General features: G+C 37.8%; 1 protein-coding gene and 1 non-coding gene across 2 annotated transcripts in view; one reads left to right on the plus strand and one right to left on the minus strand.

Moving 5' to 3' along the window:
* DACH2 (dachshund family transcription factor 2) overlaps positions 1 to 25,791 on the minus strand; it is an 807,465-nt gene that overhangs the window by 359,537 nt on the left and 422,137 nt on the right. The gene's annotated exons all lie outside the window — the stretch shown is intronic.
* Positions 938 to 1,040, plus strand: LOC128070653 (U6 spliceosomal RNA). The gene has a single exon (XR_008201629.1). It is a non-coding gene; the product is annotated as a U6 spliceosomal RNA (small nuclear RNA).

The raw sequence follows: 25,791 nt of genomic DNA on the forward strand, positions 1-25,791 counted from the left end.
AAATACATATCAGGAATTTTTACATAGTTATAAATTTAAACTTAGGAGTTTTCAGTTTACATAATGTTAACTACTATCTCAGTTTTCACAGTTTACATACAATTAAATGGCAATCCACTCCAGTATTCTTGCCTGGAGAATCCCATGGACAGAGAAGCCTAGTAGGTTACAGTCCACAGGGTCGCAAAGAGTCAGACACGACCGAGCGACTTCACCTTAATACAATTAACTACTATCTCATTGGGTTATACTTCCCCTTGGTGATATCCTTTTAAATTAGAAATGTTCCAGGTTTTTAAGCATAGTCACTGACAATTATTATATTGCTTGTACCTCTTAATAGACCATTTCTTTTTCATGAAAATTTGAGCTATAAAAATTCTTCAAATGGTACACACAAGTTCTTATAGGTTATACATATCTCAAGGTACTTTATTTGAGCACTTTTATATAGTATTATAGAGTAGACATGTTGAGATAGTTTCTAAGGTCTTGCAGCCCTGACTTCCAATTGGTCTGATTTTCAAATCAGAATTGGCACATCCAGCAAATATCATTGTAAGTCTAGGGGAGGGTTGCATTAGACATAGATTACTGGTAACAAAACACCTCAAATTTCTGACATTAGGGCAAAGAGTAGCTATTCCCAGGAAGGCAGGGACCCAAGACAAGTTGAAGCAACTCCTTCCACAGCCCTTCCATCCTCAAGTGCAGGATTTTCTCATATAGACCATTCCACCAAATAAGACACCAACCTACTAGTCTATGAAATAGACTCTCAGATATCAGTCAACTTCAAAAAGCTACAGAAATAATTAAAAGATAACACTTCATATACCAGAATGACCTTGAAATCTGTTGGACTAGTCAACTTATTTTACTTTTTCTATTTCATTTCATAGATATTCTTGACACTTTAAAAAATATATTTAGGTGTCAGCTTCAATAGCTCATATACTAAAATTAGAACAAAACAGAGAAAACTACCACAGCCCCTGCACAAAGATAAAATGTGAATTTGTGGGTTGGTCAATATTTTTGGTGATAGTTGCACAACAACAGTGTGACTGTACTAAATGCCACTGAATAGCAGTCATTTGTTACAATACAAATGTAGTAGTACAGTTGTTAAAATTGTGGACTTTATACCATGTATATTTTATCAGAGGAAGAGAAAATATAATTGGTCAAGTTAGTGACTTCTTACAAATTAAAAACAGATTAACATGGATGTAAAGAAGAAAAAGATTATTAACTTCTGGGATATTGCAAAATTTGTGGCTATTTTCTCCCATAGTTGCTCAAAGAAAGACTTTAAGTTTCATGTTTTGTGTGTTGCTGTTTGTTGTTCAGCTGCTGAGTCACGTCTGGCACTTTATGACCCTATGGACTGCAGCATGACAGGCTTCCCTGTCCTTCACCACCTCCAGGGCTTGCTCAAACTCATGTCCATTGAGTCGGTGATGCCATAAAAACATCTCATCCTCTACCATTCCCCATCTCCTCCTGCCTTCAATCTTTCCCAGCATCACAGTCTTTTCTAAAGAGTCAGCTCTTTGCATCAAGTGGACAAAGTATTGGAGCTTCAGCTTCAACATCAGTCTTTTCAGTGAATATTCAGGACTGATTTCCTTTAGGATTGACTGGTTTTATCTTGCACTCCAAGAGACTCTCGAGAGTCTTCTCCAACACCACAGTTTGAAAGCATCAATTCTTCAGGGCTCAGCCTTCTATATCGTCCAATTCTGACATCCATACATGACTACCAGAAAAATCATAGCTTTGACTAAATGAACTTTTGTCAGTAAAGCAATGTCTCTGCATTTCAATATGCTGTTTAGGTTTGCTATAGCTTTTCTTCAAAGGAGCAAGTGTGTTTTAATTTCATGGCTGCAGTCACCATCTGCAGTGATTTTGGAGCCCAAGAAAATAAAGTCTGTCACTGATTGCTCTATCTATTTGCCATGAAGTGATGGGACTGGATGCCATAATCTTAGTTTTATGAATGTTGAGTTTTAAGCCAGCTGTTTCAATCTCCTCTTTCACCTTCATCAAGAGGCTCTTTAGTTCCCCTTCGCTTTCTGCCATAAGGGTGTTGTCATCTGCATGACAACATCTGAGGTTTCTGATATTTCTCCTGGCAATCTTGAATCCAGCATGTGATTCATCCATTCCAGCATTTCTCATGATGTACTCTGTGTAGGTTAAATAAGCAGGGTGACAATATACAGCCTTGACATACTTCTTTGCCAATTTTGAACAAGTGTATCTTTCCATGTCCAGTTCTAACTGTTGCTTCTTGACCTGCATATAAATTACTTAGGAGGCAGGTAAGGTGGTCTGGCATTCCCATCTCTTGAAGAATTTCCCAGAGTTTCTTGTGATCCACACAGTTAAAGGCTTTAAGTAGTCAATGAAGAAGAAATAGATGTTTTTCTGGAATTCTCTTACTTTTTCTATGATCCAACGGATGTTGGTAATTTGATTTCTAGTTCCTCTGCCTTTTCTAAATTCAACTAGTACATATAGAAGTTCTCAGTTCACGTGCTGTTGAAGCCTCACTCGGAGAATTTTCAGCATTGCTTTGCTGGCATGTGAAATAAGTGCAATTGTACAGTAGTATAAACTTTCTTTGGCATCGCTTTTCTTTGGGATTGGAATGAAAACTGACCTTCCCAGTCCTGTGGCCACTGCTGAGTTTTGCTGGCATACTGAGTGCAACACTTTTACAACATCATTTTTTCAGGATTTGAAATATCTCTACTGGAATTCCATCACCTCCACTAGCTTTGTTCATAGTGATGCTTCCTAAGACCCACTTGACTACACACTCCAGGATGTCTGGCTCTAGGTGAGTGATCACACCATTGCGGTTATCTGGGTCATTAAGACCTTTTTTGCACAGTTCTGTGGATTCTTGCCCTCTCTTCTTATCTTCTGCTTCTGTTAGGACCATACCGTTTCTGTCCTTTATTGTGCCCATCTTTGTATGAAATGCTCCGTTCATATCTCTAATTTTCTTGAAGCAATCATTAGTCTTTCCCATTCTATTGTTTTCCTCTATTTCTTTGATTGATCACTGAGAAAGGCTTTCTTATCTCTCCTTGTTATTCTTTGAAACTCTACATTCAAATGGGTACATCTTTCCTCTTCTCCTTTGTCTTTCACCTCTTTTCTTTTCTCAGCTATTTGTAAGACCTCCTCAGACAACCATTTTGCCTCTTTGCATTTCTTTTCTTGGGGATGGTTTTGATCACTGCCTCTTGTACAATCTTACAAACTTCCATCTATTGTTATTTATGCACTCTCTCTATCAGAACTAACCCCTTGAATCTATTTGTCACTTCCACTGTATATTCATTGGGGATTTGATTTAAGTCAGACCTGAATGGCCCAGTGGTTTTCCCTACTTTCTTCAAATTTGAGTCTGAATTTTGCAATATGGAGTTCATGATCTGAGCCACAGTCATGCATGTTAGGCAAAATTAACTTCTATTTTAAAACCTCTTTTACTCTAACAATGGTGCCAGCAAGAATATATACAATATAACATATAGCCATTTGAACGTTAACTTTAATTTACAGAAACATGCAGCCACACACAAGAGTCATATTCCTAGAAGAAAGCTAAAACAAATAGTGATCCATTAACTAAATTTAATTTTAGTTTACAAATCAATAATAACAGTAATCAATCAAAGTGAAACATGCATTTAAATGATTTGGTACTGCACTGCAGCAGGTATCACCAATTAATAGAAAGGAGAGAGCATTAACAGAATTAATAAGAGAGAAAGAGAAACCAACCTAGCCAAGTTCAAATTTATAACAAAAATCAACTTTCCCTTAAGATAGCTTCCATATTAAAAGGAGGACCATATTTACTAAATTTGGTCATTTCAATTTACTAAATGTATTTTTGAAATGTGTATTTCAGGAACTCAGAATGTGTTTAGGAGAGATAGACTTGTCACTGAGGATATTAATATGAAAAAGTGATCAATGGTTGTTATGGAATTTCATTTTCTCTACATGGTTTGTTCTGCTCACTGCAACTATAAGACTTTTCTTCCTGATGCATTTTGGAAAGCTAGTTTGCCTGTGTGAAAAACCAGCAACATGCTTAAGAGTTAGATAAAGTAAAATATTTTATGTCTAGAAGGCAAATTCAAGAGGAAAATTTCCTATCCATTTTCCTTTAGAAATAGAAGAAATGGGAATTTAGCCTCAAACAAAAATGTATTTTTGTCTAACATTGAACTTAAATGCTAACTCCTGTGTAGCAGCTAATGAAAACTCAAATGTATTTTGTGTTCATTAAAAGGTATCAAATTGCTACTACAAGAATATTGTTGTTTAGACACTAAGTCATGTCTGACTCTTTTGTGGTACAGACTCATTTACTGTTGCTAACCAGCCTTCTCTGTCCTGGGATTTCCTAGGCAAGAATACTGAAGTAGGTTGCCTTTTCCTAGTCTAGGGGATCTTCCTGACCCAGGGATTAAAACAGTGTCTCCCACATTAACAGGTAGATTCTTTATCACTGAGCCAGCAGAGAAAATGAACATTTACATCTTGGGAACAAGTGAATTAAAATGGATGGGAATTGGGTGAATTTAATTCAGATGACCATATCTACTGTCGTGGGCAAGAATCCCTTAGAAGAAATGGAGTAGCCTTCATAGTCAACAAAGAGTCTGAAATTCAGTACTTGGTTGCAATCTAAACATGATAGAATAATTTCAGTTCCTTTCCAAGGCAAACCATTCAACATCACAGTAATCCAAGTCTTTGTCCCAACCACTACTGTCAAAGAAGCTGACACTGAATGGTTCTCTGAAGGCCTACAAGACCTTCTAGAACTAACACCAAAAAAGGATGTTCTTTACATCATATGGGACTGGATTGAAAAAGTAGGAAGTCAAGAGATATCTGGAAAACAGGCAAGTTTGGCCTTGGAGTACAAGATGAAGCAAGACAAAAGGTAACAGGGTTTTATCAAGAGAACACTAATCACAGGAAACATCCTCATCCAACAACACAAGAGACCACTCTACACATGGACATCACCAGAAGGTCAGCACTGAAATCAGATTGACTATATTGTTTACAGCCAAAGATAGAAAAGCTCTATATAGTCAGTTAGAACAAGACCTGGAGATGACTGTGCAAAGACCATGAGCTCCTTATTGTAAAATTCAGGCCTAAATTGAAAAAAGTAGGGAGAACCACTAGGCCATTCATGCATTACCTAAACCAAATCCCTTATGATTACATAGTAGAGGTGATGAATAGATTCAAGAGATTAGGTCTGGTAGACAGAGTGCCTGAAGAACTATGGACAGAAGTTCCTAACATTCTACAGAAGGCAGTGATGAAAATCATTCCAAAGAAAAAGAAATGCTAGAAGGCAAAATGATTGTCTGAAGAGCCTTTACAAAGAGCTGAGGAAAGAAGAGAAGTGAAAGACAAGGAAGAAGTGGAAACATATACTCAACTGAATGCAGAGTTCCAGAAAATAGCAAGGAGAGATAAGAAGGCCTTCTTAAATGAACAACGCTAAGAAATAGAGGAAAATAATAGAGTGGGAAAGACTAGAGATCTCTTCAAGAAAATTGGAGATATCTTGGGAACACTTCATGCAAGGATGGGCATGACAAAGGACAAAACAATAAGGATCTAACAGAAGCAGAAGAGATTAAGAAGAGGTAGCAAGAATACACAGAAGATCTATTTAAAAAAAAAGTCTCAATGACCTGGATAAACACAATCATGTGGTCAGTCACCTAGAGCTGGACACCCTGGAGTGTGAAGTCAAGTGGGCCTTAGGAGGTATTACCATGAACAAAGCTAGTGCAGATGATGGAAGCCCAGTAGTGCTATTTAAAAGCCTAAATGATGATGCTATTAACTGCTGTACTCAATATGTCAGCAAACTTAGAAAATTTAGCAGTGGCCATATGACTGGAAAAGGTCAGGTTTCATTCCAATCTCAAAGAAACACAATGTCAAAGAATGTTCAAACTACCATACAGTTCTGCTCATTTCACACATCAGCAAGGTTTTGCTCAAATTCCGTCAAGCCAGGCTTCAGTACTATGTGAACCAAGAATTTCCAGAGGTACAGGCTGGGTTTTCTAGAGACAGAGGAATCAGATCAAATTGCCAACATTCATTTGATCATGTAGAATGTAAGGGAATTCCAGTAAAACCTGTACTTCTGTTTCAGTGACTATGCTAAAGCTTTTGACTGTGTGGATCACAACAAACTCTGGTAAATTATTAATGAGATGGGAATAACAGACCACCTTGCCTGTCTCCTGAGAAACCTGTATGTGGGTCAAGAAGCAACAGTTAGAACTAGGCATGAAACAATGGACTGGATCCACATTGGGAAAGGAGTATGACAAGGCTGTATATTGTCAGCCATATGTAACCCTGCTTATTTAACAGATTGCAGAGTACAATCTGTGAAATGCCAGTCTGGATGAATCACAAGCTGGAATCAAGATTACCTGGAGAAATATCAACAACCTCAGATATGCAGATGATACAATTCTAATGGCAGAAATTAAAGAGGAACTAAAGAGACACGTGGTCAAAGTGAAAGAGGACAGTGAAAAAGCTGGCTTGAAACTCAACATTCAAAAAATTAAGATCACAGCATCCATTCCCACCATTTTGTGGCAAATAGAAGCAGAAAAACTGAAGTAGTGACAGATTTTATTTTCTTGGGCTCCAAATTCATTGTGGAAATTAACTGTAGGCATGAAATTAAAAGACACTTGCTCCTTGGAAGGAAAGCTATGACAAACCTAGACAGCATATTAAAAAGCAGAGAAATCACTTTGGAGACACTCTGTATAGTCAAAGCTACATTCTTTCCAGTAGTCATGGTAGGTAGGAAGATAGGCATGGACAATGAGAGGGGCCTAGCTGAAAAGGATGCAAACTGATCTCTAAACCCCACCTGACACACCCTGCAGAGCTCACAGATGGACTACAAAAATAATCAGAGACTTTGCAACTTCTGCACATGCACCCTAGGCACACACTGGATACAAACTAACCACTGGGGCTTCTCCAACTCTGGCACATGCACCCTTGATGTATAGCTGTGTCCTCAAGTAACCTTATGCAGCTAGATTAAAGTTTCATAAATATTCTATACATACGTACATCTGAGTAAAACAGACTGAATTATGGGAAAGACCTGTGCAATCGAGCCTATTGCTATGTAACTTGCAACTGTCAATCAAAACTCTCAGTCCATGCCCATGTAGATGAATATGCAAAGGCCTTATTTTGCATGTGCCTAGATATGCTCCTTTCTCTGATTAGCCTTGAGTGCATGCCTATTTGCATTTTGCACAGGGCAGAAATAAGAGAATGAGACCGGGCATAGAAAAAGGGAAGCCAAGAAGGATTGTGACAACTCCTTCAGGGTCGGCCCACTCCCACATCTTGGGAATGTACTATCTGCTGTCTGTTTAATAAAAGATCTGTCTGCTTGAGCTGTAACTGAGCTGTAAACCAGTTTGTTGTTTTAGATCCTTGCTAAGAGGAGACAGGAGCAGAGAAATCCTGCCTGCTTGAGTTGTAATTAGTCTGTTGTTCCAAATCTTAGTTACAGTAAGATAAGAACTGAGTGAGAGAAATAAACCAACCTGACAGTGGGATACAGACGTGAAATTTGAACCATAAAGAAGGCTGAATACTGAATAATTGATGATTTCAAATTATGCTTCTGTAGAAGACTCCTGAGTGTCCCTTGGACTGCACAGAGATCAAACCAGTCAATCCTAAAGAAAATCAACCCTGAATGTTCACTGGAAGGACTGATGCTGAAGCTCCAATACTTTGGCCATCCCAATGCAAAGAGCCAACTAACTGGAAAAGACCCTGATGCTGAGAAAGATTGAAGATAAAAGGAGAAGGGGAAAGCAGAGGATGAGATGGTTAGATAGCATCATCAACTCAATGGACATGAATTTGAGTAGACTCTGGCAGACAGTGGATGGCAGAGGAGCCTGGCATGTACATTCGATGGGGTTGCAGTCTGACACGACTTAGCAACTCAATAATAACAACAATGAGAATATTAAACTTGATTGCAAATCACCTTCTGTAAAGGTAATTGGTTTCCAAAAGATAACTGCCACTCATGGCTTGTAAGTAGATGGTTTTCACTTGTATATGCCATAAGTGCCAGAGAATCAGGTGTGCAATAAATTCTCCAATCTTATACTTATATTATCTTATACTCCAATATAGTAGTCCTCAAACATTCCCATGCTCTGTTGCTCAGAGAGCTACTACAATCATTCTGTTATCTGTGTTTAACATTATAACATTTGCAGCCTAAATATTTATGTACTACTTAAATTAAACCCCTAAAATCTATCAAGGCATCTAGAAACAATGGTTGGTTAAAAAAAAAAAAACACAACACTTTATGATAATTTGCATATTTATAAGAGTCAAGATATAACATATAACATCAAGAAAGACCTGAGAATATTGCAAAGAGAGTGTTTCTCTCATGTGCCAAATTATGTCCCAAATCATGATTTTAAAAATACTGCAGGAGGAATCAGAAGGGATGCACCATAAAATTGGACTTTTCTATAGCTAGTTATATGCCCATATTACCCTCTTTCAGAATCTATATTCTTGTCTTAAAAATTAGGTTCATGGAAGCAGCCATGATGTCCTTCAATAGGTAAATGGATAAAATAAAATGTGGTACATCCAGGCAATGGAATATTATTTAGTGCTACAAACAAATGAGTTAGCAAGTCATGAAAAAACACGAAGGAACTTTATTTTTTACTTTTCTTAATTTTTATTTTTACTTTACTTTACTTTAAAACACTGTATTGGTTTTGCCATACATTGACATGAATCTGCCACGGGTGTACATGAGTTCCCAATCTTGAACTCCCCTCCCACCTCCCACCACATATCATCTCTCTGGATCATCCCCACGCACCAGCCCCAAGCATCCTGTATCCTGTATCGAACATAGACTGGGGATTCGTTTCTTACTTGACAGTATACATGTTTCACTGTCATTCTCCCAAATCATCCCACCCTCTCCCTCTCCCTCAGAGTCCAAAAGTCCATTCTATACATCGGTGTCTCTTTTGCTGTCTCTCATACAGGGTTATCATTACCATCTTTCTAAATTCCATATATATGTGTTAGTATACTGTATTGGTGATTTTCTTTCTGCCTTACTTCACTCTGTATAATCGGCTCCAGTTTCATCCATCTCATTAGAACTGATTCAAATGTATTCTTTTTAATGGCTGAGGAATACTCCATTGTGTATATGTACCACAGCTTTCTTATCCATTCATCTGCTGATGGGCATCTAGGTTGTTTCCATGTCCTGACTATTATAAACAGTGCTGCAATGAACATTTGGGGTACATGTGTCTCCTTCAATTAGGGTTTCCTCAGTGTGTATGCCCAGCAGTGGGATTGCTGGGTCATAAGGAAGTTCTATATCCAGTTTTTTAAGGAATCTCCACACTGTTCTCCATAGTGGCTGTACTAGTTTGCATTGCCACCAACAGTGTAAGAGGGTTCCCTTTTCTCCACACCCTCTCCAGCATTTATTGCTTGCAGACATTTGGATTGCAGTCATTCTGACTGGTGTGAAATGGTACCTCATTGTGGTCTAGATATGCATTTCTCTAATAATGAGTGATGTTGAGCATCTTTTCATGTCTTTGTTAACCATCCGTATGTCTTCTTCGGAGAAATGTCTGTTTAGTTCTTTGGCCCAGTTTTTGATTGGGTCGTTTATTTTTCTGGAATTGAGCTGCATAAGTTGCTTGTATATTTTTGAGATTAGTTGTTTGTCAGTTGCTTCATTGCTATTATTCTCTCCCATTCAGAAGGCTGTCTTTTCACCTTGCTGATATTTTCCTTTGTTGTGCAGAAGCGTTTAATTTTAATTAGATCCCATTTGTTTATTTTTGCTTTTATTTCCAGTATTCTGGGAGGTGGATCATAGAGGATCCTGCTGTGATTTATGTCTGAGAGTGTTTTGCCTATGTTCTTCTTTAGGAGTTTTATAGTTTCTGGTCTTACATTTAGATCTTTAATCCATTTTGAGTTTATTTCTGTGTATGGTGTTAGAAAGTGATCTAGTTTCACTCTTTTACAAGTGGTTGACCAGTTGACCCAGCACCACTTGTTAAAGAGATTGTCTTTACTCCATTGTATATTCTTGCCTCCTTTGTCGAAGATAAGGTATCCATAGGTGTGTGGATTTATCTCTGGGCTTTCTATTTTGTTCCATTGATCTATATTTCTGTCTTTGTGCCAGTACCATACTGTTTTGATGACTGTGAGTTTGTAGTAGAGCCTGAAGTCAGATAGATTGATTCACCCAGTTCCATTCTTCTTTCTCAAGATTGCTTCGGCTATTCGAGGTTTTTGTATTTCCATATAAATCTTGAAATTATTTGTTCTAGTTCTGTGAAAAATACCACTGGTAGCTTGATAGGGACTGCATTGAATCTGTAGATGGCTTTGAGTAGTATACTCATTTTCACTATATTGATTCTTCCGATCCATGAACATGGTATATTTCTCCATGTATTAGTGTCCTCTTTGATTTCTTTCATCAGTGTTTTATAGTTTTCTATATATAGGTCTTTAGTTTCTTTGGGTAGATATATTCCTAAGTATTTTATTCTTTTCATTGCAATGGTGAATGGAATTGTTTCCTTAATTTCTTTTTCTACTTTCTCATTATTAGTGTATAGGAATGCAAGGGATTTATGAGTGTTGATCTTATATCCTGAAACTTTACTATATTCATTGATTAGCTCTAGTAATTTTCTGGTGGAGTCTTTAGGGTTTTCTATGTAGAGGGTCATGTCATCTGTGAACAGTGAGAGGTTTACTTCTTCTTTTCCAATTTGGATTCCTTTTATTTCTTTTTCTGTTCTGATTGCTGTGGCCAAAACTTCCAGAACTATGTTGAATAGTAGCAGTGAAAGTGGGCACCCTTGTCTTGTTCCTGACTTCAGGGGAAATGCTTTCAATTTTTCACCATTGAGGATAATGTTTGCTGTGGGTTTGTCATATATAGCTTTTATTATGTTGAGGAATGTTCCTTCTATTCCTGCTTTCTGGAGAGTTTTTATCATGAATGGATGTTTAATTTTGTCATAGGCCTTCTCTGCATCTAATGAGATAATCATATGGCTTTTATTTTTCAATTTGTTAATGTGGTGAACTACATTGATTGATTTGCGGATATTGAAGAATCCTTGCATCCCTGGGATAAAGCCCACTTGGTCATGGTGTATGATCTTTTTAATGTGTTGTTGGATTCTGATTGCTAGAATTTTGTTAAGGATTTTTGCATCTATGTTCATCAGTGATCTTTTTTTGTGGCATCTTTGTGAGGTTTTGGTATTAGGGTGATGCTGGCCTCATAGAATGAGTTCGGAAGTTTACCTTCCTCTGCAATTTTCTGGAAGAGTTTGAGTAGGATAGGTGTTAGCTCTTCTCGAAATTTTTGGTAGAATTCAGCTGTGAAGCCGTCTGGACCTGGGCTTTCATTTGCTGGAAGATTTCTGATTACAGTTTCAATTTCCATGCTTGTGATGGGTCTGTTAAGATGTTCTATTTCTTCCTGGTTCAGTTTTGGAAAGTTGTACTTTTCTAAGAATTTGTCCATTTCTTCCACGTTGTCCATTTTATTGGCATATAATTGCTGATATTAGTCTCTAATAATCCTTTGTATTTCTGTGCTGTCTGTTGTGATCTCTCCATTTTCATTTCTAATTTTATTGATTTGATTTTTCTCCCTTGGTTTCTTGATGAGTCTGGCTAATGGTTTGTCAATTAACCAGTAATGGGTTATGAGACGTCAATGGTTTTGGAGTTACTTTGAGCTGCCTGTTTATTGAAGCTCAGGGGTGTGTTCCTGTGTTGCTGGAGAATTTGCGTGGTATGTCTTGCTCTTGAACTTGTTGGCCCTTCGGTGGTGCTTGGTTTCATTGTAGGTATGGAGGCGTTTGATGAGCTCCTATCGATTAATGTTCCCTGGATTCAAGAGTCCTCTGATGTTCTCAAGATTTGGTCTGAAGCCTCCTGCTTTTGGTTTTCAGTTTTATTTTTACAGTAGCCGCAAGACTTCTCCATCTATACAGCACTGATGATAAAACATCTAGGTTAAAGATGAAAAGTTTCTCCACATTGAGGGACACCCCGAGAGGTTCACTGAGTTACATGGAGAAGAGAAGAGGGAGGGGGTCTTTAGAGGTGACTGGAATGAGATGAGGTGGGATCATAACAGGAGAGAGCAAGCTAGCCAGTAATCACTTCCTTATGTGCACTCCACAGTCTGGACCACTCAGAGGTGTTCACGGAGTTATACAGGGAAGAGGAGAGGGAGGAAGTAGACAGAGGTGGCCAGGAGGATAAAAGAGGGAAATGAAAAGGAAAGAGACAGATCCAGCCAATAACCAGTTCCCTAAGTCTTCTCCACCGTCTGGAACACACAGAGGTTCACAGAGTTGAGTAGAGGAGAGAAGAGGGAGGGAAGAGACAGAGGCCACCTGCTGGAGAAAAAGGAGAGTCCAAAGGAGGAGAGAGTGGTCAAGCCAGTAATCTCGCTCTCAGGTAAAATTGGGTACTGAAGATTGGGTTTTTAAATGTACAAAATTGACAACAAATACCAAAAAGCAAAGATTAAAAGTCTAGAGTAGAGTTTGGAATTTCAAAAATACAATATCAAGGAAAGAAGGAAGAAGAAGAAAGAAGAAGAAAGAAGAAGAAAGAAGAAGAAAGAAGAAGAAGAAGAAGAAGAAGAAGAAGAAGAAGAAGAAGAAGAAGAAGAAAAACAGAGCCACAAGAATTATTAAAAAACAACAACAACAATCACAAAAAGACTATATACTGCATTTGCTTTAAAAATAGTTTCTTTTTCTTTTGAAAAGTAATAGGTTATAAAAATTAAAATTAAAGGAGAAATAAAGGACTTAAATTTTTAAAAAGTTAAAAATAAAGAAGAAAAATAAAAGAAGGAAAAACAATCACACAACAACATCAACAACAACAACAAAAAAGAATGATCGTAAAAATAGTAAAGATATATCTGGCCCTTTCTCTGGTGCTGTGGGCAGTGTGGGGTCATTTCCAAGGCGGTTCCCTCTGTTTAACTTCTTCTGTTTGCTGGTCTCTTCAGTGTCTGATTTCCACCCTGACAGAGGGGGCGGTGGTGGAACTTTTTTTTTTTAGGCTCACTTGTTTAGTCGCACTCTGGGGAGGGAGGGATGCTGCAAACAAATAACACTCGTGAGTGCTTGCAGTGTCTCAGCCCCGCTGGGCCTGCCCCTGCTCGCTGCGCACATGCGCACACCACTCAGGCTCTACGTTGCTCCTCCGGGAACCTCTGAGGCCAGCACTAGGCTGCATGTGCCTCCCTGGTCTAAGCCGCTCAGGCTCGGTGCTCAGGAAGCCCTCAGAGGCGCAGATTCGGTTGGGCCTCCCAGGTCCGTGTAGCTCAGGTGTTTGGCAAGTGCGGTCACTGCGAATTCTCACCTTTCCCGTCTCTGCTGAGTCTCTGTTTTCTGGGTGTACCACTGGCATCCCTTCTCAGGTGGATGATGATTGTCCAGAACCCCCAGAAGTCTTAGTTAGCAAAGAAGCCTACTTGCATTTTGGTAGGTAATGTCACTCTTGGGCTGCGATTGCCCCATTCCAGCCCTTACAGCTCTGGCTGCCTTTCACCGGAGGGGGATGGTGTGCAGCCGGCTATTTCTGTTCCATCCTTCGTTCTGTGTGCGGTCCTGGCAGTGTCTTATGTTCAAGCTTTTCTCATGGTAGCTATCCCACAATCTGGTTTGCTAGCCCAAGTTAGTTTGCTCTGGTTACAGGTGGGGCATTTCGGCCCAATTCTTACAAAGCACTGCAGCCCACACCTCCCGTGCCTCCCTGCCCAGCCCCCACTTGCTAGTGGTGGATGCAGGCGTCTATGCTGCTTCTCCGCTCTGGGAGTTACTGTTGGGCTTGTAATCTGTTGGTTTTCATTATTTATTTATTTTTCCTTTTGCCCTCTGTGCTTCCAAGGCTCGCCACAGACTCAGCAGCGAGAGTGTTTCCTGGTGTTTGGAAACCTTTCTTACAATTCCCTTCCTGTGACGGGACTTCCTTCCTGGGACGGAGCTCCCTCCCTAACCTCCTTTGTCTCTTTTTCATCTTTTATATTTTTTCCTACCTGTTTTTGAAGACAATGGTCTGCGTTTCTGGTTGCCTGATGTCCTCTGCCAGCATTCAGAAGTTGTTTTGTGGAATTTACTCAGCGTTAAAATGTTCTTTTGATGAATTTTTTGAGGGAGAAAGTGGTCTCCCCCTCCTATTCCTCTGCCATCTTCTAATTAGTCAACATGAAAGAACTTTAATACATATCACTAACTGAAAGAAACCAGTCTGAGAAGGCTACATACTATGTGATTCCAACTATATGACATTCTGAAAAAGGACAAATCACTGAAATAATGCAAAGATAAGTGGTTGTCAGGGATGGGGATGTGGACAAATAGGCAGATCATGGTATTTTTAGGGCAATGAAAATTCTGTGTAATATCATAATGGTGTATGTATGTCATTCATTTGTCCAAAACAAGAGAATGCACAGCACCAAGAATGAACTCTAAGGTAAAGTGTAGACTTTGGATTATAATGATATGTTAATGTAGGTTTATCCTTAGTAACAAATGAACCATTCTGCTGAGTGATATTGATAATGGGGGAGGCCAAGTGTTTTTGTGAGGATGTAGGAGAGAAATCGGGATAGTATAGAGAATACAGGAAGTCTCTATACTTTTCTCTCAACTTTAAACATAAAACAGCTCTAAAAATACTGTCTTTAAAAATATGAGATTCAATTCATTAACTTTCATTGAGTCTACATGGAAAAATCACTTCCAAGATAGCCATTTATTGAGTTGTTATGTATTCGTTTTTTTTATTTTTAATATAAATTTATCTTAATTGGAAGTTAATTACTTTACAATATTGTATTTTTAAATTTATTTTAATTGGATAATTGCTTTACAGTATTTTGTTGATTTCTACCAAACATCAACATGAATCAGCCATAGGTTTCCCTATGTCCCCTCCCACTTGAACATCCCTCCCACATCCCTCCCCATCCTACCCCTCTAGGTTGTTACCAAGCCCTGGTTTGAGTTCCCTGATTCACACAGCAAATTTTCATTGGCTATCTATTTTACATAGGGTAATGCGTGCTTATATATATATATATATATATATATATATATATATATACTGTGTATATATAATTATAATTATATGTTAATCATGCTGTTCCTATATAGGCTGTAATCTCTTTACTTGAAGAAATTACATATTATTATTTTTTATATTATTCTTAACTATCTTACATTTCTTGGTGCTTGCCATAGTAGTGGGTACTTGGTAGTGCCCAGTAAACGACTGCAAAATAATCAAATGTGTATTCGAAGGGACAGGGCCAGGAGGTAGGAAAAGGTATAATTTAGTTGCTGAACAATAGTAATTTGATGATTCTCTAGTTTAGTCCAGTTCAGTTCAGTCGCTCAGTCGTGTCTGACTCTTTGCAACCCCATGAATCGCAGCATGCCTCCCTGTCCATCAACTCCCAGAGTTTACTCAGACTCATGTCCATCGAGTCAGTGATGCCATTGAGCAATTTCATCCTCTGTCGTCCCCTTCACCTCCAGCCCACAATCTCTCCCAGCATCAGAGTCTTTTCCAATGAGTAAACTTTTCGCATGAGATGGCCAAAGTACTGGAGTTTCAGCTTTAGCATCATTCCTTCCAAAGAAATCCCAGGGATGATCTCCTTCAGAATGGACTGGTTGGATCTCCTCATAGTCCAAGGGACTCTCAAGAGTCTTCTCCAACACCACAGTTCAAAAGCATCAATTCTTCAGTGCTCAGCCTTCTTCACAATCCAACTCTCACATCCATACATGACCACAGGAAAAACCATAGCCTTGACTAGACGGACCTTAGTTGGCAAAGTAATGTTTCTTTTGAATATGCTATCTAGGTTTGTCATAACTTTTCTTCCAAGGAGTAAGCGTCTTTTAATTTCATGGCTGCAGTCACCATCTGCAGTGACTTTGGAGCCCCCAAAAATAAAGTCTGACACTGTTTCCACTGTTTCCCCATCTATTTCCCATGAAGTGATGGGACCAGATGCCGTAATCTTCGTTTTCAGAATGTTGAGCTTTAAGCCAACTTTTTCACTCTCCACTTTCACTTTCATCAAGAGGTTTTTTAGTTCCTCTTCACTTTCTGCCATAAGGGTGGTGTCGTCTGCATACTATTTCATCTTGATGATGAGACAAGGAGCTCCATCTTTTGGGGGCCTGTGAATTTCCATAGCTTTTCTACCTGTGAATAAAATACTATGTCTAGAACCAATAAAAAAAGAACAGAAACATCATCCCAGATTCCAGTTCTCTAAACTATGTTCTATTTATTCCCTTTCATTTCAATTTATTTGTTCCTTTTTCTTTGTTATCCTCCTATCTCTTTGATATTGATGGAAGACTGTGTTTCCATACTGTAGTAATTTGTAGAAACAGAGTGGCATAAATCATGGCTTTCTCTAGTATCATTTCAATGTGATCTGTACCACCACTCTGTACCATTATTCTTTAGTGATGCCAGTAACAAAGCCCCTTTAACTCTTCCAAATTAAACATCTTTTAACAAGTTATTACTCTCTACTTTTTTAAAAAAATAAGAAAAACAATCTTAGTTTAGTTACATGTTCTGTATTTTTTTTGACAATTGCCATACATCTTAGAAAGACTGACACATTAAAAAAAAAAAAAAGTTACTCTGGCTGCGTACAATTGAATTGAGGGCATAAAATTCTAAAATATTCCATAAAAAATAATCAGATATTTTAGTTAGAATTTCTGCTACCCAAAATTTCAAACACATCAGAGTTTAACCAGCATTACTACAAACTCATACATTATGAATCTTAAAGGGGTATCTTGAGTCCATAAAATGAACTAAGAATTTCACAACTCACATTTTTATAGTTCTACATTCCTTCTTAGACTGACTACCTAAAGAATGTCCTAAGTGATACCCCAGCCTCTAATTCTTCCCCTGCAGTATATCTAATACATATTTCTCAGTAATATTTTAATAGCATTATTTTCACATTCCTCACTCACACCAAAAATGTTTAGAAGTTCACTACTGCCTATAGAATAAAGTCCAAAACTGTTAGTTACAACTTCCCATGGTGTGTTCCCACCCATCTCTACGGGTAAAGCTCCACTTTTTTCCATTATATACCACATATTATAATCAGACTGAACACTCTGCTGCCCATACAAACTCAGTACTAGCTCATCTTCACATCTTTATAGATTATATCTTTTCTCTGGAATGCTTTTATTCCTGTCTTGACAACTGCAGCCTAAACAATCTCTAAAGCACAGTTTAATGCCATTCCCAAAAGCTTTAATTCCTACTACTGGAAATCTCTTCTTTGTAGGTTCCCACAGTACTTTACATAGACACATTCATATGAACATACTTATTACTTTCTGCCCTATTATGAGTATGTCTATAAGGAGCCCTCATTTTTCTACCTAAAACTAAAAGTAAATTTTCACAACCTAAAAGGTTGTGATATTTTAGTTTTGTACTCATAGCAGGATACAGAATGCTGTCTTGCAGTAGGCAGTACTTGATAAATATGTGTCTAATGAATTTACCATTCTATAGAAAGAAGTTTATTAAAAGCATTATAAAGATCTTTGATACTCAGAATGTAGTCATATAGGTGGGTAAACAGTACTCACATACACACATATGTACATTGACCTCAAACACCACTTTTTTCTATTTAACTCAGCTAATCACAATGTATTCTCATGTCTCTTTTTTCTTTTATGTATCATGGAAATTCCCTTATAGTTTACTTAAAATATGAAATAAAGAATGAAAAATATATAATCATTCCTAGTGGTTTTAAGATATTTTTTAAACGAAGTTTTTACTAAAATAATATCTATGGAGAAAAATTGTTTTCCCTTGATTAGTCATGGAGTAGCTATGACTAGTGAGGAGGAAATTATATTACAAATAAACAGCTTTCTGTTATCAAATTACAAGGCGTCTTCATCCAAGGACCTAAAAAAGGCAGCAAACTGACCAGTTAACATGCTTCCACTGACCTGGAGGGATTTTTTCCTGTTAATAGTTTCTTAAAAATGCTTCCTTTTGATTCTTGTCTCTGACACAAAAATGATTGTCCCATTTAACCAGTCTTCTATCACAAATATCAGAGAATCCTATTTACTCACACACTACTGGAACATTAAACACAATAGCGTGATTCTCTCTAGAAGAAAAATTTAAAGATTGGCATTTTTTTTTTTTTTACCCTAAAAGGGGGTTGAAATCAAAAGCTAACTTTAATAGATGTTTGACTAAGGTCATACTCCCAGGAAATGGAACACTGAAGATGAAGGAAAAGAAATAGGTTTTGTTTTTGATCTCAGTCAAATCCATTTGGCATTGTTTATCTTTTATATAATACTTCAGTTTTAGGTGATATTATGACTGAAATGAATTAGCTTTTTTCTTGAGGCTTTAATAGCTCGGTATTACTTTGATGTTTAGCAAAGTTTAGTAAAACAGATTCTTGCTTTTTTTAGCTAGTAATGCAATAATAGTTGCAAATATGTTTTCTTAATCTACAAGTGCCACTATCATATGATAAACATGATATATCTTCAAAAATGTAAAAGAGAGCTCAAAATCCAAAATTTTCCCATGAAATACTCTTCAAATAAAAGCATCATTGAAGCCACCACAAATCTGTAAATAGTAAAAGATATTCTTATTTTTGAGTACACTTGATTGTACAGTTTTCAGAACTGGAATGCATTTATTGTTACTTTGTAGCTCATCATTGGACAATGCCAATGTAAAAGAAAAAAAAACAAAAGCTATTATTGAACACCCACTACTATACGTCAAGCACCATTTAGGAACATTATATACATTATCTTATTTAATCTTCAAAACAACTCTGTGAAAATGCAAGGATTATTACACTAATAAAAAAAATGAGAAAAGTGAGAGTGAAATAAACTGATTAGATTTGTCAGATCATATAGTGAATAAGTGATAAGGCATACTTTGAATCAAGCTTTATCTAACTCCAAAGTTCTATTATTTCCATTCTGCTCTTTAGCATTGTTGTTACAGTGGTAAAGATAGCTGCCTTCCATTCTGCTTTTTAACTATTAAAATGATAAAACAAAAATGTCTTTTTCTTAGTTCCATGAATTAAGTGAATTAAAACTACACCATATATATACGTGTGTGTGTGTGTGTGTGTGTGTGTGTGTGTATATATATATATATATATATAATATGGGGCATTATTTGAGATGTTTGGAAGAGTTATACTGTTTATCAAGCACTTGTCAAAATAATCCATGCCCCTGAAAATTTACTTTTGTCAAAGGCTTACAGATTATCACCCTTAAAGTTTAGGATATTGTGCTTTATTTAATTATTCTAGTAATTTTCTCAATGTGCCACTTCTCTTTAGCAGGTGCAAGCTGTCTATAAATATCTACATGTCATAATGCTTTAAAAAAAAATAAAAAGAGATTTCTAGGTGACAGCATCCCATAATCCATCAGAAGACTACTCAGTGGATATATTTTTTAAGAAAAGGATCACCACAAAGATAAGTTACAGTAAAAAGGAGCTTGAGTTTCCAAATTAATAGATTAGCAAATGATTTTAGAAGTGAAAAAAAAAAGTCAAATGAAATATCATATACAATAGCCTCTTTTTAACAGATTTTAAACTTCTGAACTTTATTAAAAGAGAGACCCACAGATCCTATGTCACACTAACCTCGAAAATTGTGGATGTCAATCAAAAAATTGAGGACTCTCTGTACTGAAAATTGACAGCTACCCAGAACTGGAGGTCCCTGCAAATCTACTTGTCTTTGAAAAACATATAGTGGATGAATATATTCTCTTTTCTCTCCCTTCTTTTATTTACTTTGCTTGTCAAAAGATTATTCAGTGCCATTTTTTATTCTCCTGACTGTCCCCCACTCCTCAGTCCTCTACCCTAGCCCTTTCATAGTCCATCTCAATCACAAATCAGAAGGCACAGTGGAGAAAATAGCAAAAGAGTTTTCTGACTCTTCTCTGAAACAAATTGAAATTTAAACATTCTAAGGATACAAGGCTCAAATTAAAATACTTTTGAAACTCAGATATTACAATGTTTGGCATTCCCATTTTCAAAAGAAAAAAAGACTAATAGGTCAAGGAATCACTGAGAGTTTTTTTTCCACTCTTCAAGGTGAATAAACTCTAGTAGAGGGAAGGATGTAAAAAACAGAAAGCATACCATTAACATTTATTGGTTATCTTCTCTGATGCCTTTTTTATGAGAATGATGGTGAGCCAGCTAGGAAAGGCTGCTATCTATGTTGCCCATGGAGAAGGAAGAATTATTCTCCATATTTCAAAACAATTAGCCAACTCTAATTCAGAAAGTGATAGGGAGCCAAGCACAAGTGACAGTCTCAGCAGTTACTTGATTGATGAGAAGAGGCCATTCAATTTCATATCCTTTGTCTATGTACAAATTTAAAGGTAACTAGATTTTCCATTTTAAAAGTTATGACCATAAAGGAACAGTTAACAGTTGACTGGAATGATTTTACCTTTAGTGCCAAATGGTGGAGGTGGGGCAAAGGGAAATGAAATATATCAATAAGTAAATATATGAATAAAGCTAAATTCAACTACTTTAACTCTATGGATATTTGACTGAATAAGCCTGAAAAATTATCTTTCAAATAATCATTGTTATGTTTCCCTTATCAGAGTTAAAATTTGCAACCTACATAAAGCAGTCACTGAGTAAAAAACAAAAACGGCTTTTGTTGCAATTTTTTCAATAAAAAAACTAGTCATGAAGATGGCGGAGGAATAGGATGGGAAGACCACTTTCTCCCTCACAAACTCCTCAAAAGAACATTTCAACGCTGAGCAAACTCCACTAAACAACTTCTGAATGCTGGCAGAGGACATCAGGCAACCAGAAAAGCAGACCATTGTCTTCAAAAACAGGTAGGAAAAAATATAAAAGATGAAAAAAGAGACAAAGGAGGTGGGGAGGGAACTCCGTCCCGGGAAGGGAAGCCCGTCCTGGGAAGAGAATTTTAAGAAGAGAGGTTTCCAAACACCAGGAAACACTCTCCTGCCGACTCTGTGGCGAGCCTTGGAAACACAGAGGGCAACATAACAGAATGGAAAAATAAATAAATAATGAAAACCAACAGATTACATTCCCAACAGTAACTCCCCCAGCGGAAAAGCAGCACAGAGGCCTGCATCTGCCACTAACAAGTGGGGGCAGGGAAGGGAAGCACGGGAGGCGTGGGCTGCAGTGCTTTGTAAGAATTGGGCAGGAACACCCCACGCATAACCAGAATGATCTAACTTGGGCTAGCAAACCAGACTGTGGGATAGCTACCACGTGAAAAGCTCGAACATAAGACACTGCCAGGACCACACACAGAACAATGGACGGAACGGAAACAGCTGGCTGCAGACCATCCCACGCTGGGGACAGGCAGCCAGAGCCTTAAGGGCTGGAAAGGGACAACTGCAGCCCCGGAGAGACTTTACCTACCAAACTGCAAGCAGGCTTCTTTGCTAAGACTTCTGGGGGTGCTGGACAGTCACCATCTGCCTCACAAGGGGCGCCAGTGGTACACCCAGAAAACTGAGCAGCAGAGATAGAAAAGGCGACAAGTCACAGCGACCATGCTCGCCAAACTCCTGAGCTACTCGGACCTGGGAAGGGCACAAAACGCAGTCCCAACCGAATCTGTGCCTCTGAGGGGTACCTGAGCACTGAACCTGAGTGGCTTAGACTGGGGAGTTGCACGCAGCCTAGGGCCAGACTCAGATGGTTCCTGGCTGAGCATCGTAGAGCCAGAGCAGTTTTGTGCACCACGAGAAGGGACAGGTCCAGCGGGGCTGAGACACTGTGTGCACACGACAGTGCTATTTGTTTGCAGCATCCCCACCTCCCCACAGCGCGACTGAACTAGTGAGCCTAAAAAACCAGCAAACAGAAGAAGTTAAACAGAGGGAACCGCCTTGGAAGTGACCCCACACTGCCCACAACATCAGAGAAGGGCCAGATATATCTTACTATTTTTACAATCATTCCTTTTTTTATTCTTTCTTTTTGTTTTCTTTCTTTTTTTTCTTTTTTTCTAAATTGTTAAGTCTTCTATTTCTCCACTAATTTTTATTTCTATAACCTACTATTACTTTTCAAAAAAAAAAGACTCTATTTTTTTAAGGCAAACACCATATATAGTCTTTGTGTGGTTGTTGTTGGTGTTTTTTAAATAATTCTTGTGGCTTTTCTTTTTTTTTTTTTTTCTTCTTTCCTTCTGCTTCTTTTCATTAATATTGTATTTTTGAAAATCCAACCTCTACTCTAGATTTTTAATCTTTGCTTTTTGGTATTTGTTGTCAATTTTGCACATTTAAAAACCCAAACTTCACTACCCAATTTTACCTGAGAGTGAGATTACTGGCTTGACCACGCTCTCCTCCTTTGGACTCTCCTGTGGCCTCTGTCTCTTCCCTCCCCCTTCTCTTCTCTATCCAACTCTGTGAATCTCTGTGTGTTCCAGATGGTGGAGAACACCTAAGGAACTGGTTACTGGCTGGATTTGTCTCTCTCCTTTTCATTCCTCTCTCTTATCCTCCTGGCCACCTCTGTCTACTTCCTCCCTCTCCTCTTCCCTGTATAACTCTGTAAATACCTCTGAGCGGTCCAGACTATGGACCGCACATAAGGAAGTGACTACTGGCTAGCTTGCTCTCTCTTTTGATCTCACTGCATCTCATTTCAGTCACCTCTAACTACCCCCTCCCTCTTCTCTTCTCCATGTAACTCAGTGAACCTCTTGGGGTGTTCCTCAATGTGGAGAAACTTTTCATCTTTAACCTAGATGTTTTATCATCGGTGCTGTATAGATGGAGAAGTCTAGAGGCTACTGTAAAAATAAAACTGAAAACCAGAAGCAGGAGGCTTAAGTCCAAAGCCTGAGAACATCAGAGAACTCCTGAATTCAGGGAACATTGAGCAATAGGAGCTCATCAAACGCCTCCATACCTACACTGAAACCAAGCTCCACCCAAGGGCCAACAAGTTCCAGAGCAAGACATAAAACGCAAATTCTCCAGCAACACAGGAACACAACCCTGAGCTTCAATATACAGGCAGCTCACAGCTACTCCAAAACCTTTGACGTGTCATAACCCATTTCTGGTCACTCCACTGCACTCCAGAGAGAAGAAACCCAGCTCCACCCACCAGAACTCCAACACAAGCCTCCCTAACCAGGAAACTTGGACAAACCACTGATAAAACCCCACCCACAGTGAGGAAGCTCCATAATAAAGAGAACTCCACAAATTACCAGAATATTAAAAGGCCACCCCAAATGTAGCAATATAACCAAGATGAAGAGACAGAGGAATACAGAGCAGGTAAAGGAACAGGAGAAATTCCCACTAAACCAAATAAAAGCGGAAGAGATAGAGAATCTACCTGAGAAAGAATTCTGAATATTGATAGTGAAAATAATCCAAAATCTCGAAATCAAAATGGAATCACAGATAAATAGCCTAGAGCCAAGGATTGAGAAGATGCAAGAAAGGTTTAACAAGGACCTAGAAGAAATAAAAAAGAGTCAATATATAATGAATAACACAATAAATGAGATCAGAAACACTCTGGAGGCAACAAATAGTAGAATAACGGAGGCACAAGATAGGATTAGTGAAATAGAAGATAAAATGGTAGAAATAAATGAATCAGAGAGGAAAAAAGAAAAACGAATTAAAAGAAATGAGGACAATCTCAGAGACCTCCAGGACAACATGAAACGCTACAACATTTGAATTATAGGAGTCCCAGAAGAAGAAGACAAAAACAAAGACCATGAGAAAATCCTTAAGGAGATAATAGTTGAAAACTTCCCTAAAATGGGGGAGGAAATAATCACCCAAGTCCAAGAAACACAGCGAGTTCCAAATAGGATAAACCCAAGGTGAAACACCCCAAGACACATATTAATCAAATTAACAAAAATCAAACACAAAGAACAAATATTAAAAGCAGCAAGGGAAAAACAACAAATAACACACAAGGGGGATTCCCATAAGGATAACAGCTGATTTTTCAATATAGAAACTCTTCAGGCAAGGAGGGCATGGCAAGACATACTTAAAGTGATGAAAGAAAATAACCTACAGCCAAGATTACTGTACCCAGCAAGGATCTCATTCAAATATGAAGGAGAAATCAAAAGCTTTACAGACAAGCAAAAGCTGAGAGAATTCAGCACCACCAAACCAGCTCTCCAACAAATTCTAAAGGATATTCTCTAGACAGGAAACACAAAAAGGGTGTATAAACCCGAAACCAAAACAATAAAGTAAATGGCAATGGGATCATACTTATCAATAATTACCTTAAAGGTAAATGGGTTGAATGCCCCAACCAAAAGGCAAAGACTGGACGAATGAATACAAAAACAATACCCCTCTCTATGCTGCTTACAAGAGACCCACCTCAAAACAAGAGACACATACAGACTGAAAGTGAAGGGCTGGAAAAAGATATTCCACACAAATAGAGACCAAAAGAAAGCAGGGGTGGCAATACTCATATATGATAAAATAGACTTTAAAACAAAGGCTGTGAAAAGAGACAAAGTAGGCCACTATATAATGATCAAAGGATCAATCCAAGAAGAAGATATAACAATTATAAATATATATGCACCCAATATAGGAGCAACGCAATATGTAAGACAAATGCTAACAAGTATGAAAGGGGAAATTAACAATAACACAGCAATAGTGGAAGACTTTAATACCCCACTCACACCTGTGGACAGATCAACTAAACAGAAAATAAACAAAGAAACGTAAAGTTTAAATGATACATTAGACCAGTTAGACCTAATTGATATCTATAGGACATTTCACCCCAAAACAATGACTTTCACCTTTTTCTCAAGTGCTCATGGAACTTTCTCCAGGATAGATCACATCCTGGGCGATAAATCTAACCATGATAAATTCAAAAAAATCGAAATCATTCCAAGCATCTTTTCTGACCATAATGCATTACGATTAGATCTCAATTACAGGAGAAAAACTATTAAAAATTCCAACATATGGAGGTTGAACAACATGCTGCTGAATAACCAACAAATCACAGGAGAAATCGAAAAAGAAATCAATATATGCATAGAAACTAATGAAAATGAAAACACAACAACCCAAAACATGTGGGACACTATAAAAGCAGTGCTAAGAGGAAAATTCATAGCAATACAGGCATACCCCAAGAAACAAGAAAAAAGTCAAATAAATAACCTAACTCTACAACTAAAGCAACTAGAAAAGGAAGAACTGGAGAACCCCAGAGTTAGTAGAAGGAAAGAAATCTTAAAAATTAGGGCAGAAATAAATGCAAAAGAAACAAAAGAGACCATAGTAAAAATCAACAAAGCCAAAAGCTGACTCTTTGAAAGGATAAATAAAATTGACAAACCATTAGCCAGACTCATCAAGAAGCAAAGAGAGAAAAATCAAATCAATAAAATTAGAAATGAAAATGGAGAGATCACAACAG

This window comes from Budorcas taxicolor, chromosome X (genome assembly GCF_023091745.1).
Source record: "Budorcas taxicolor isolate Tak-1 chromosome X, Takin1.1, whole genome shotgun sequence".
NCBI lineage: Eukaryota > Metazoa > Chordata > Mammalia > Artiodactyla > Bovidae > Budorcas > Budorcas taxicolor.